The following is a 14,875-nucleotide window of genomic DNA, read 5'->3' as shown; positions in this document are numbered from 1 at the left end:
AGGTTTTCTTCTCCAACCTATTGCGTGCATTGTTCCTGTAACTACTGCAGCTGCTTTCTGGTTTGAGGCTCTAGAAGAGGCTCTTCAGATGGAGGCTCCATTAGAGGATATTATGGATAGAATTAAGGCCCTTAAGTTGGCTAATTCTTTCATTACAGATGCCGCTTTCCAACTGGCTAAATTAGCGGCAAAGAATTCAGGTTTTGCCTTTTTAGCACGCAGGGCGTTATGGCTTAAGTCCTGGTCGGCTGATGTGTCATCAAAATCTAAACTTTTGAACATCCCTTTCAAAGGAAAGACCCTATTTGGGCCTGAACTGAAAGAGATTATTTCAGACATCACTGGAGGGAAAGGCCATGCCCTCCCTCAGGATAAAACAACTAAAATGAGGACCAAACAAAATAATTTTCGTTCCTTTCGGAACTTCAAGGGTGGTCCCGCTTCAGCTTCCCCCTGCTGCATAGCAGTGGCGCCTTATCTAGACGACATCTTAATTCAGGCGTCGACTTTCCAACTAGCCAAGTCTCACACGGACATCGTGTTGGCTTTTCTGAGATCTCACGGGTGGAAGGTGAACATAAATAAAGAGTTCTCTCTTCCCTCTCACAAGAGTTTCTTTCCTAGGGACTCTGATAGACTCGGTAGAAATGAAAATATTTCTGACGGAGGTCAGAAAATCAAAACTCTTAACCACTTGCCGAGCTCTTCATTCCATTCCTCGGCCATCAGTGGCTCAGTGTATGGAGGTAATCGGACTCATGGTAGCGACAATGGAAATAGTTCCTTTTGCCTGCCTACACCTCAGACCACTGCAACTATGCATGCTCAAACAGTGGAATGGGGATTATGCAGATTTATCTCCTCAACTGCATCTGGACCAGGATTCTCTTCTCTGGTGGTTGTCTCAGGACCACCTGTCTCGGGGAATGTGGTTCCGCAGGCCAGAGTGGCTCATAGTAATGACAGATGTCAGCCTGCTAGGCTGGGGTGCAGTCTGGAACTCCCTGAAAGCACAGGGCTTATGGTCTCGGGAGGAAACTCTCCTCCCGATAAACATTCTAGAACTGAGAGCGATATTTAATGCGCTTCAGGCGTGGCCTCAGCTTGCTGCGGCCAAATTCATCAGATTTCAGTCGGACAACATCACGACTGTAGCTTATATCAATCATCAAGGAGGAACACGGAGTTCTCTAGCGATGATGGAGGTAACCAAAATAATCAGATGGGTGGAGGATCACTCTTGCCATATCTCAGCAATCCATATCCCAGGAGTAGAGAACTGGGAGGCGGATTTCCGTCAGACTTTTCATCCGGGGGAGTGGGAGCTCAATCCGGAGGCATTTGCCCAGCTGACTCGGCTATGGGGCACACCAGAATTGGATCTGATGGCGTCCCGTCAGAATGCCAAACTTCCTTGTTATGGGTCCAGGTCCCGGGATCCCCAGGTGGTACTGATAGATGCTCTAGCAGTGCCCTGGTCCTTCAATCTGGCCTGTGTATTTCCACCGTTTCCTCTCCTCCCACGTCTGGTTGCCAGAATCAAGCAGGAGAGAGCTTCGGTGATTCTGATAGCACCTGCGTGGCCACGCAGGACTTGGTATGCAGACCTAGTGGACATGTCATCTGTTCCACCGTGGACTCTGCCAATGAGGCAGGACCTTCTAATCCAAGGTCCATTCACGCATCCAAATCTAATTTCTCTGCGTCTGACTGCTTGGAGATTGAACGCCTGATTCTATCAAAGCGTGGTTTCTGAGTCGGTCATTGATACCCTGATTCAAGCTAGAAAGCCTGTCGCCAGGAAGATCTATCATAAGATTTGACGCAAATATCTTTATTGGTGTGAATCCAAGGGTTACTCATGGAGTAAGATTAGGATTCCTAGAATATTGTCTTTTCTCCAACATAGGTGTGTCCGGTCCACGGCGTCATCCTTACTTGTGGGATATTCTCTTCCCCAACAGGAAATGGCAAAGAGCCCAGCAAAGCTGGTCACATGATCCCTCCTAGGCTCCGCCTACCCCAGTCATTCTCTTTGCCGTTGTACAGGCAACATCTCCACGGAGATGGCTTAGAGTTTTTTAGTGTTTAACTAATTTTCGTCCCTTTCGTAGAAACGGACCAGCCCAAAGTGCTACGTCCTCTAAGCAAGAGGGTAATACTTCTCAAGCCAAGCAAGCTTGGAGACCAATGCAAGGCTGGAACAAGGGAAAGCAGGCCAAGAAACCTGCCACTGCTACCAAGACAGCATGAAATGTTGGCCCCCGATCCGGGACCGGATCTGGTGGGGGGCAGACTCTCTCTCTTCGCTCAGGCTTGGGCAAGAGATGTTCTGGATCCTTGGACACTAGAAATAGTCTCCCAAGGTTATCTTCTGGAATTCAAGGGGCTTCCCCCAAGGGGGAGGTTCCACAGGTCTCAGTTGTCTTCAGACCACATAAAAAGACAGGCATTCTTACATTGTGTAGAAGACCTGTTAACAATGGGAGTGATTCATCCTGTTCCATTAGGAGAACAAGGGATGGGGTTCTACTCCAATCTGTTCATAGTTCCCAAAAAAGAGGGAACGTTCAGACCAATCTTAGATCTCAAGATCTTAAACAAGTTTCTCAAGGTTCCATCGTTCAAGATGGAAACCATTCGAACAATTCTTCCTTCCATCCAGGAAGGTCAATTCATGACCACGGTGGATTTAAAGGATGCGTATCTACATATTCCTATCCACAAGGAACATCATCGGTTCCTAAGGTTCGCATTCCTGGACAAGCATTACCAGTTCGTGGCGCTTCCTTTCGGATTAGCCACTGCTCCAAGGATTTTCACAAAGGTACTAGGGTCCCTTCTAGCTGTGCTAAGACCAAGGGGCATTGCTGTAGTACCTTACTTGGACGACATTCTGATTCAAGCGTCGTCCCTTCCTCAAGCAAAGGCTCACACGGACATCGTCCTGGCCTTTCTCAGATCTCACGGATGGAAAGTGAACGTGGAAAAGAGTTCTCTATCTCCGTCGACAAGGGTTCCCTTCTTGGGAACAATAATAGACTCCTTAGAAATGAGGATTTTTCTGACAGAGGCCAGAAAAACAAGACTTCTAGACTCTTGTCGGATACTTCATTCCGTTCCTCTTCCTTCCATAGCGCAGTGCATGGAAGTGATAGGTTTGATGGTAGCGGCAATGGACATAGTTCCTTTTGCGCGCATTCATCTAAGACCATTACAACTGTGCATGCTCAGTCAGTGGAATGGGGACTATACAGACTTGTCTCCGAGGATACAAGTAAATCAGAGGACCAGAGACTCACTCCGTTGGTGGCTGTCCCTGGACAACCTGTCACAAGGGATGACCTTCCGCAGACCAGAGTGGGTCATTGTCACGACCGACGCCAGTCTGATGGGCTGGGGCGCGGTCTGGGGATCCCTGAAAGCTCAGGGTCTTTGGTCTCGGGAAGAATCTCTTCTACCGATAAATATTCTGGAACTGAGAGCGATATTCAATGCTCTCAAGGCTTGGCCTCAGCTAGCGAGGGCCAAGTTCATACGGTTTCAATCAGACAACATGACAACTGTTGCGTACATCAACCATCAGGGGGGAACAAGGAGTTCCCTGGCGATGGAAGAAGTGACCAAAATCATTCAATGGGCGGAGTCTCACTCCTGCCACCTGTCTGCAATCCACATCCCAGGAGTGGAAAATTGGGAAGCGGATTTTCTGAGTCGTCAGACATTGCATCCGGGGGAGTGGGAACTCCATCCGGAAATCTTTGTCCAAATCACTCAACTGTGGGGCATTCCAGACATGGATCTGATGGCCTCTCGTCAGAACTTCAAAGTTCCTTGCTACGGGTCCAGATCCAGGGATCCCAAGGCGGCTCTAGTGGATGCACTAGTAGCACCTTGGACCTTCAAACTAGCTTATGTATTCCCGCCGTTTCCTCTCATCCCCAGGCTGGTAGCCAGGATCAATCAGGAGAGGGCGTCGGTGATCTTGATAGCTCCTGCGTGGCCACGCAGGACTTGGTATGCAGATCTGGTGAATATGTCATCGGCTCCACCATGGAAGCTACCTTTGAGACGAGACCTTCTTGTTCAAGGTCCGTTCGAACATCCGAATCTGGTCTCACTCCAGCTGACTGCTTGGAGATTGAACGCTTGATCTTATCGAAGCGAGGGTTCTCAGATTCTGTTATCGATACTCTTGTTCAGGCCAGAAAGCCTGTAACTAGAAAGATTTACCACAAAATTTGGAAAAAATATATCTGTTGGTGTGAATCTAAAGGATTCCCTTGGGACAAGGTTAAGATTCCTAAGATTCTATCCTTCCTTCAAGAAGGATTGGAAAAAGGATTATCTGCAAGTTCCCTGAAGGGACAGATTTCTGCCTTGTCTGTGTTACTTCACAAAAAGCTGGCAGCTGTGCCAGATGTTCAAGCCTTTGTTCAGGCTCTGGTTAGAATCAAGCCTGTTTACAAACCTTTGACTCCTCCTTGGAGTCTCAACTTAGTTCTTTCAGTTCTTCAGGGGGTTCCGTTTGAACCCTTACATTCCGTTGATATTAAGTTATTATCTTGGAAAGTTTTGTTTTTGGTTTTACGTACTAAACCTGGTTTTCTTCCAAAAGTTGTTTCTAACAAAAACATTAACCAGGAGATTATCGTACCTTCTCTGTGCCCGAAACCAGTTTCAAAGAAGGAACGTTTGTTGCACAATTTGGATGTTGTTCGCGCTCTAAAATTCTATTTAGACGCTACAAAGGATTTTAGACAAACATCTTCCTTGTTTGTTGTTTATTCCGGTAAAAGGAGAGGTCAAAAAGCAACTTCTACCTCTCTCTCTTTTTGGATTAAAAGCATCATCAGATTGGCTTACGAGACTGCCGGACGGCAGCCTCCCGAAAGAATCACAGCTCATTCCACTAGGGCTGTGGCTTCCACATGGGCCTTCAAGAACGAGGCTTCTGTGGATCAGATATGTAGGGCAGCGACTTGGTCTTCACTGCACACTTTTACCAAATTTTACAAGTTTGATACTTTTGCTTCTTCTGAGGCTATTTTTGGGAGAAAGGTTTTGCAAGCCGTGGTGCCTTCCATCTAGGTGACCTGATTTGCTCCCTCCCATCATCCGTGTCCTAAAGCTTTGGTATTGGTTCCCACAAGTAAGGATGACGCCGTGGACCGGACACACCTATGTTGGAGAAAACAGAATTTATGTTTACCTGATAAATTACTTTCTCCAACGGTGTGTCCGGTCCACGGCCCGCCCTGGTTTTTTAATCAGGTCTGATAATTTATTTTCTTTAACTACAGTCACCACGGTATCATATGGTTTCTCCTATGCAAATATTCCTCCTTAACGTCGGTCGAATGACTGGGGTAGGCGGAGCCTAGGAGGGATCATGTGACCAGCTTTGCTGGGCTCTTTGCCATTTCCTGTTGGGGAAGAGAATATCCCACAAGTAAGGATGACGCCGTGGACCGGACACACCGTTGGAGAAAGTAATTTATCAGGTAAACATAAATTCTGTTTTCTCCAAGAAGGATTGGAGAAGGGGTTATCAGCTAGTTCCTTTAAAAGGACAAATATCTGCTTTGTCTATTCTTTTACACAAACGTCTGGCAGATGTCCCAGACGTTAAAGCGTTTAGTTAGGCCTTAGTCAGGATCAAGCCTGTATTTAAACCTGTTGCTCCGCCATGGAGCCTAAACTTAGTTCTTAAAGTTCTTCAAGGGGTTCCATTTGAACCTATGCATTCCATAGATATTAAGCTTCTATCTTGGAAAGTTTTGTTTTTAGTAGCTATCTCTTCGGCTCAAAGAGTTTCTGAGTTATCTGCTTTACAGTGTGACTCACCTTACCTTGTTTTCCATGCAGATAAGGTGGTTTTGCGTACACAACCTGGATTCCTTCCTAAGGTTGTTTCTGATAGGAATATCAATCAGGAAATTGTTGTTCTTTCACTGTGTCCTAATCCTTCATCAAAGAAGGAACGTCTGTTGCACAATCTTGATGTGGTTCGTGCTTTAAAGTTCTACTTACAAGCAACTAAATATTTTCGTCAAACATCTTCATTGTTTGTTGTTTATTCTGGTAAACGGAGAGGTCAAAAGGCCACGGCTACCTCTTTCCTTTTGGCTGAAAAGCGTCATCCGTTTGGCTTATGAGACTGCTGGCCAGCAGCCTCCTGAAAGGATTCCTGCTCATTCTACTAGAGCAGTGGCTTCCTCATGGGCTTTTAAAAATGAGGCTTCTGTTGAACAGATTTGTAAGGCGGCGACTTGGTCTTCGCTTCATACTTTTTCCAAATTTTCCAAATTCGATACTTTTGCTTCTTCGGAGGCTATTTTTGGGAGAAAGGTTCTACAAACAGTGGTGCCTTCCGTTTAAGGTCCCTGTCTTGCCCCTCCCTTCATCCGTGTCCTAAAGCTTTGGTATTGGTATCCCACAAGTATGGATGAATCTGTGGACTCGATACATTTTACAAGAGAAAACATAATTTATGCTTACCTGATAAATTTATTTCTCTTGTGATGTATCAAGTCCACGGCCCGCCCTGTTTATTTAAGACAGACAATATATTTTTATTTAAAAAACTTCAGTCACCACTGCTCCCTATTGTTTCTCCTTTTTCTTCCTAGCCTTCGGTCGAATGACTGGGGGGTGGAGCTAAGGGAGGAGCTATATAGACAGCTCTGCTGTGGGTGCTCTCTTTGCCACTTCCTGTAGGGAAGGAGAATATCCCACAAGTATGGACGAATCCGTGGACTCGATACATCACAAGAGAAATACATTTATCAGGTAAACATAAATTATGTTTTTTTTTTAAATTTAAACTTCAGTCACCTCTGCACCTTGTAGTTTTCTCCTTTTTCTTCCTGTACCTTCGGTCGAATGACTGGGGGGTGGAGCTAAGGGAGGAGCTATATAGACAAATATAGATAAAGGATGAATCCGTGGACTCGTCTTACCATAGAAGAAATCAATTTATCAGGTAAGCATAAATTTAGTTTTTCTCCTGTTAAGTGTGATCAGTCCACGGGTCATCATTACTTCTGGGATATTGCTCCTCCCCAACAGGAAGTGCAAGAGGATTCACCCAGCAGAGCTGCCATATAGCTCCTCCCCCTCTACGTCACCTCCAGTCATTCTCTTGCACCCAACGACTAGATAGGATGTGTGAGAGGACTATGGTGATTATACTTAGTTTTATACCTTCAATCAAAAGTTTGTTATTTTATAATAGCACCGGAGTGTGTTATTCCTTCTCTGGTAGAATTTGAAGAAGAATCTACCTGAGTTTTTACTATGATTTTAGCCGGCGTAGTTAAGATCATATTGCTGTTTCTCGGCCATCTGAGGAGAGGTAAACTTCAGATCAGGGGACAGCGGGCAGATTAATCTGCCAAGAGGTATGTAGCAGCTTATTATTTTCTGACAATGGAATTGATGAGAAAATTCTGCCATACCGATATAATGTAAACTCAGCCTTAAATGCAGTAGCAGCAACTGGTATCAGGCTGTCATGTATGTATATTTTACACTTCAGTATTCTGGGGAATGGCACTTCACTGGAATTATACTGTGTGCATAAGACTTTAGCCTAATTTGCAGGGACTAGCAACAGGCTTTTTAATAACACTTAATGTATGTTAAACGTTTTTTGCTGGCATGTAAAATCGTTTCATTTCTGAGGTACTGGGTGAATAAAATATTTTGGGCACTATTTTTTTCCACTTGGCAGTTGTTTTATTTAATTTATGACAGTTTACTGATCTCTCTCACTGTTGTGTGTGAGGGGGAGGGGCCGTTTTTGGCGCTTTTGCTACGCATCAAAAAATTCAGTCAGAAGCTCACTGTACTTCCTGCATGATCCGGTTCATCTCTACAGAACTCAGGGGTCTTCAAAACTTGTTTTGAGGGAGGTAATCACTCACAGCAGAGCTGTGAGATTGTAGTTGACTGTGATAAAAAAACTTTTATTTCTGTAACTTTTTTTTCTGCTATCAGGGTTAGTTATCCTTTGCTAATGGGAACAAGCCTTTGCTAAAATTGTGTTTTTTACAAAGATTTGATGCTATAACCTTTGGGCAAGAGATGTCCAGGATCCCTGGGCGCTAGAGATAATCTCAGGGATATCTTCTGGACTTCAAATACTCTCCCCCAAGAGAGAGATTTCATCTGTCAAGGTTGTCAACAAACCAAATAAAGAAAGAGGCGTTTCTACGCTGCGTACAAGAGCTTTTATTAATGGGAGTAATCCATCCAGTTCCACGGTCGGAACAGGGACAAGGGTTTTACTCAAATCTGTTTGTGGTTCCCAAAAAAGAGGGAACTTTCAGGCCAATCCTGGATTTAAAGATCCTAAACAAATTCCTAAGAGTTCCATCGTTCAAAATGGAGACTATTCGGACAATTTTACCCATGATCCAAAAGGGTCAGTACATGACCACAGTGGATTTAAAAGATGCTTACCTTCACATACCGATCCACAAAGATCATTACCGGTATCTAAGGTTTGCCTTTCTAGACAGGCATTACCAGTTTGTAGCTCTTCCATTCGGATTGGCTACGGCTCCAAGAATCTTCACAAAGGTTCTGGGTGCTCTTCTGGCGGTACTAAGACCGCGAGGAATTTCGGTAGCTCCGTACCTAGACGACATTCTGATACAAGCTTCAAGCTTTCAAACTGCCAAGTCTCATACAGAGTTAGTACTGGCATTTCTAAGGTCGCATGGATGGAAGGTGAACGAAAAGAAGAGTTCTCTCTTTCTTCTGTTATGTGTGATCAGTCCACGGGTCATCATTACTTCTGGGATATTATCTGCTCCCCTACAGGAAGTGCAAGAGGATTCACCCAGCAGAGTTGCTATATAGCTCCTCCCCTCTACGTCACCTCCAGTCATTCTCTTGCACCCAAAGACTAGATAGGAGGTGTGAGAGGACTATGGTGATTATACTTAGTTTTTATAACTTCAATCAAAAGTTTGTTATTTTACAATAGCACCGGAGCGTGTTATTACTTCTCTGGCAGAGTTTGAAGAAGAATCTACCAGAGTTTTTCTTATGATTTTAACCGGAGTAGTTAAGATCATATTGCTGTTTCTCGGCCATCTGAGGGAGGTAAAAGCTTCAGATCAGGGGACAGCGGGCAGTTGAATCTGCATTGAGGTATGTAGCAGTTTTTATTTTCTGAATGGAATTGATGAGAAAATCCTGCCATACCGTTATAATGACATGTATGTATACTCTACACTTCAGTATTCTGGGGATGGTATTTCACCGGAATTACTCTGTAAAAGTACATTAAACCTTTTAATAGGTATTTAATTCATATTAAACGTTTTTGCTGGAATGTAGAATCGTTTGCATTTCTGAGGTACTGAGTGAATAAATATTTGGGCATTATTTTTCCACTTGGCAGTTTGCTTGTTTTGATTATGACAGTTTCGTTTCTCTCTCACTGCTGTGTGTGAGGGGGAGGGGCCGTTTTTGGCGCTCTTTGCTACGCATCAAAAATTTCCAGTCAGTTACTCTTGTATTTTCTGCACGATCCGGTTCATCTCTAACAGAACTCAGGGGTCTTCAAACTTCTTTGAAGGGAGGTAGATTCTCTCAGCAGAGCTGTGAGACTTATGTAGTGACTGTGTTTTAAAACGTTGCTCTGTGATTTTTATGTTTAAAATTTAATTAGTGTTACTTTACTAATGGGAACAAACCTTTGCTAACAAGTTGTGTTGTTTTTTAAAGAGTGATGCTATAACTGTTTTTCAGTTCATTATTTCAACTGTCATTTAATCGTTTAGTGCTTCTTGGAGGCACAGTACGTTAATAAGATTGTAACCAAGTTGCATGTTTATTGCTAGTGTGTTAAACATGTCTGATTCAGAGGAAGATACCTGTGTCATTTGTTCCAATGCCAAGGTGGAGCCCAATAGAAATTTATGTACTAACTGTATTGATGCTACTTTAAATAAAAGCCAATCTGTACAAATTGAACAAATTTCACCAAACAGCGAGGGGAGAGTTATGCCGTCTAACTCGCCTCACGTGTCAGTACCTGCGTCTCCCGCCCGGGAGGTGCGTGATATTATGGCGCCTAGTACATCTGGGCAGCCATTACAGATAACATTACAAGATATGGCTACTGTTATGACTGAAGTTTTGGCTAAGTTACCAGAACTAAGAGGCAAGCGTGATCACTCTGGGGTGAGAACAGAGTGCGCTGATAATTCTAGGGCCATGTCTGATACTGCGTCACAGCTTGCAGAGCATGAGGACGGAGAGCTTCATTCTGTAGGTGACGGTTCTGATCCAAGCAGATTGGATTCAGATATTTCAAATTTTAAATTACTTAATATACCGTTCAAGGGGCAAACTTTATTTGGGCCCGGTTTGAAAGAAATTATCGCTGACATTACAGGAGGTAAGGGCCACGCTCTACCTCAAGACAAAGCCAAAGCTAAGGCTAGACAGTCTAATTTTCGTCCCTTTCGGAATTTCAAAGCAGGTGCAGCATCAACTTCCACTGCACCAAAACAGGAAGGAGCTGTTGCTCGTTACAGACAAGGCTGGAAACCTAACCAGTCCTGGAATAAGGGCAAGCAGGCCAGAAAACCTGCTGCTGCCCCTAAAACAGCATGAACCGAGGGCCCCCGATCCGGGACCGGATCTAGTGGGGGGCAGACTCTCTCTCTTCGCCCAGGCTTGGGCAAGAGATGTCCAGGATCCCTGGGCGCTAGAGATCATATCTCAGGGATACCTTCTAGACTTCAAATTATCTCCCCCAAGAGGGAGATTTCATCTGTCAAGGTTGTCAACAAACCAAATAAAGAAAGACGCGTTTCTACGCTGTGTACAAGATCTATTATTAATGGGAGTGATCCATCCGGTTCCGCGGTCGGAACAAGGACAAGGGTTTTACTCAAACCTGTTTGTGGTTCCCAAAAAAGAGGGAACTTTCAGGCCAATCTTGGATTTAAAGATCCTAAACAAATTCCTAAGAGTTCCATCGTTCAAAATGGAAACTATTCGGACAATCTTACCCATGATCCAAAAGGGTCAGTACATGACCACAGTGGATTTAAAGGATGCTTACCTTCACATACCGATTCACAAAGATCATTACCGGTATCTAAGGTTTGCCTTCTTAGACAGGCATTACCAGTTTGTAGCCCTTCCATTCGGATTGGCTACGGCTCCAAGAATCTTCACAAAGGTTCTGGGTGCCCTTCTAGCGGTTCTGAGACCGCGAGGAATTTCGGTAGCTCCGTACCTAGACGACATTCTGATACAAGCTTCAAGCTTTCAAACTGCCAAGTCTCATACAGAGTTAGTTCTGGCATTTCTAAGGTCGCATGGATGGAAAGTAAACGAAAAGAAGAGTTCTCTCTTGCCTCTCACAAGAGTTCCATTCTTGGGGACTCTTATAGATTCTGTAGAAATGAAGATTTATCTGACAGAAGACAGATTAACAAAGCTTCTAAATACATGCCGTGTCCTTCATTCCATTCAACTCCCGTCAGTAGCTCAATGCATGGAGGTGATCGGCTTAATGGTAGCAGCAATGGACATAGTACCCTTTGCACGCCTACATCTCAGACCGCTGCAATTGTGCATGCTGAGTCAGTGGAATGGGGATTACTCAGATTTGTCCCCCACTCTGAATCTGGATCAAGAGACCAGAAACTCTCTTCTATGGTGGCTTTCTCGACATCATCTGTCCAGGGGGATGCCGTTCAGCAGGCCGGACTGGACAATTGTAACAACAGACGCCAGCCTTCTAGGTTGGGGCGCTGTCTGGAATTCTCTGAAGGCTCAGGGACAATGGAGTCAGGAGGAAAGTCTCCTGCCAATAAACATTCTGGAATTGAGAGCAGTTCTCAATGCCCTTCTAGCTTGGCCCCAGTTAAAGACTCGGGGGTTCATCAGGTTTCAGTCGGACAACATCACGACTGTAGCTTACATCAACCATCAAGGAGGGACAAGAAGCTCCCTAGCAATGATAGAAGTATCAAAGATAATTCGCTGGGCAGAGTCTCACTCTTGCCACCTGTCAGCAATCCACATCCCGGGAGTGGAGAACTGGGAGGCGGATTTCTTGAGTCGCCAGACTCTTCATCCGGGGGAGTGGGAACTTCATCCGGAGGTCTTTGCCCAAATACTTCGACGTTGGGGCAAACCAGAGATAGATCTCATGGCGTCTCGCCAGAACGCCAAACTTCCTCGCTACGGATCCAGATCCAGGGATCCGGGAGCGGTTCTGATAGATGCTTTGACAGCACCTTGGAACTTCAGGATGGCTTATGTGTTTCCACCCTTCCCGCTGCTTCCTCGATTGATTGCCAAAATCAAACAGGAGAGAGCATCAGTGATTCTAATAGCGCCTGCATGGCCGCGCAGGACTTGGTATGCAGATCTAGTGGACATGTCATCCTGTCCGCCTTGGTCTCTACCTCTAAGACAGGACCTTCTGATTCAGGGTCCATTCAAACATCAAAGTCTAACTTCTCTGAAGCTGACTGCTTGGAAATTGAACGCTTGATTTTATCAAAACGTGGTTTTTCTGAGTCGGTTATTGATACCCTGATACAGGCTAGGAAGCCTGTTACCAGAAAGATTTACCATAAAATATGGCGTAAATACCTATACTGGTGTGAATCCAAAGATTACTCCTGGAGTAAGGTTAGGATTCCTAGGATATTGTCTTTTCTACAAGAAGGTTTAGAAAAGGGTTTATCGGCTAGCTCATTAAAGGGACAGATCTCAGCTCTGTCCATTTTGTTACACAGGCGTCTGTCAGAAAATTCAGACATCCAGGCCTTTTGTCAGGCTTTAGCTAGGATCAAGCCTGTGTTTAAAACTGTTGCTCCGCCATGGAGTTTAAACTTAGTTCTTAACGTTTTACAGGGTGTTCCGTTTGAACCCCTTCATTCCATTGATATAAAATTGTTATCTTGGAAAGTTCTATTTTTAATGGCTATTTCCTCGGCTCGAAGAGTCTCTGAGTTATCAGCCCTACATTGTGATTCTCCTTATCTGATCTTTCACTCAGACAAGGTAGTTCTGCGTACTAAACCTGGGTTCTTACCTAAGGTTGTCTCTAACAGGAATATCAATCAAGAGATTGTTGTTCCATCCTTGTGTCCAAATCCTTCTTCAAAGAAGGAACGTCTTCTACACAATCTGGATGTAGTTCGTGCCCTCAAGTTCTACTTGCAGGCAACTAAAGATTTTCGCCAAACTTCTTCCCTGTTTGTCGTTTATTCTGGACAGAGGAGAGGTCAAAAAGCTTCTGCTACCTCTCTCTCTTTTTGGCTTCGTAGCATAATACGTTTAGCCTATGAGACTGCTGGACAGCAGCCTCCTGAAAGAATTACAGCTCATTCCACTAGAGCTGTGGCTTCCACTTGGGCCTTTAAGAATGAGGCCTCTGTTGAACAGATTTGCAAGGCTGCAACTTGGTCTTCGCTTCATACTTTTTCCAAATTTTACAAATTTGACACTTTTGCTTCTTCGGAGGCTATTTTTGGGAGAAAGGTTCTTCAGGCAGTGGTTCCTTCTGTATAATGAGCCTGCCTATCCCTTCCGTCATCCGTGTACTTTTGCTTTGGTATTGGTATCCCAGAAGTAATGATGACCCGTGGACTGATCACACATAACAGAAGAAAACATAATTTATGCTTACCTGATAAATTCCTTTCTTCTGTTGTGTGATCAGTCCACGGCCCGCCCTGTTTTTTAAGGCAGGTACATATTTTTTAAATTATAATTCAGTCACCACTACACCCTTGGCTTCTCCTTTCTCGTTGGTCTTTGGTCGAATGACTGGAGGTGACGTAGAGGGGAGGAGCTATATAGCAACTCTGCTGGGTGAATCCTCTTGCACTTCCTGTAGGGGAGCAGATAATATCCCAGAAGTAATGATGACCCGTGGACTGATCACACAACAGAAGAAAGGAATTTATCAGGTAAGCATAAATTATGTTTTCCACTCACAAGAGTTCCCTTCCTGGGGACTCTTATAGATTCTGTAGAAATGAAAATTTACCTGACAGAAGACAGGTTAACAAAACATCAAAGTGCATGCCGTGTCCTTCATTCCATTCAACACCCGTCAGTGGCTCAATGCATGGAGGTAATCGGCTTAATGGTAGCGGCAATGGACATAGTACCCTTTGCACGCCTACACCTCAGACCGCTGCAATTGTGCATGCTAAGTCAGTGGAATGGGGATTACTCAGACTTGTCCCCTTCTCTGAATCTGGATCAAGAGACCAGAAATTCTCTTCTATGGTGGCTTTCTCGGCCACATCTGTCCAGGGGGATGCCATTCAGCAGGCCAGACTGGACAAACAGACGCCAGCCTACTAGGTTGGGGCGCCGTCTGGAATTCTCTGAGGGCTCAGGGACAATGGAATCAGGAGGAGAGTCTCCTACCAATAAACATTCTGGAATTGAGAGCAGTTCTCAATGCCCTTCTGGCTTGGCCCCAGTTGACAACTCGGGGGTTCATCAGGTTCCAGTCGGACAACATCACGACTGTAGCCTACATCAACCATCAGGGAGGGACAAGAAGCTCCCTAGCAATGATGGAAGTATCAAAGATAATTCGCTGGGCAGAGTCTCACTCTTGCCACCTGTCAGCAATCCACATCCCGGGAGTGGAGAACTGGGAGGCGGATTTTTTAAGTAGTCAGACTTTTCATCCGGGGGAGTGGGAACTTCATCCGGAGGTCTTTGCCCAAATACTTCGTCATTGGGGCAAACCAGAGATAGATCTCATGGCGTCTCGACAGAACGCCAAGCTTCCTCGTTACGGGTCCAGATCCAGGGATCCGGGAGCGGTCCTGATAGATGCCTTGACAGCACCTTGGACCTTCAG

The sequence above is a fragment of the Bombina bombina genome, chromosome 1 (genome assembly GCF_027579735.1).
Source record: "Bombina bombina isolate aBomBom1 chromosome 1, aBomBom1.pri, whole genome shotgun sequence".
In the NCBI taxonomy this organism is placed as follows: Eukaryota; Metazoa; Chordata; class Amphibia; order Anura; family Bombinatoridae; genus Bombina; species Bombina bombina.
The sequence above is the reverse complement of the archived record's forward strand: the minus strand, read 5'-3'. Positions refer to the sequence as shown.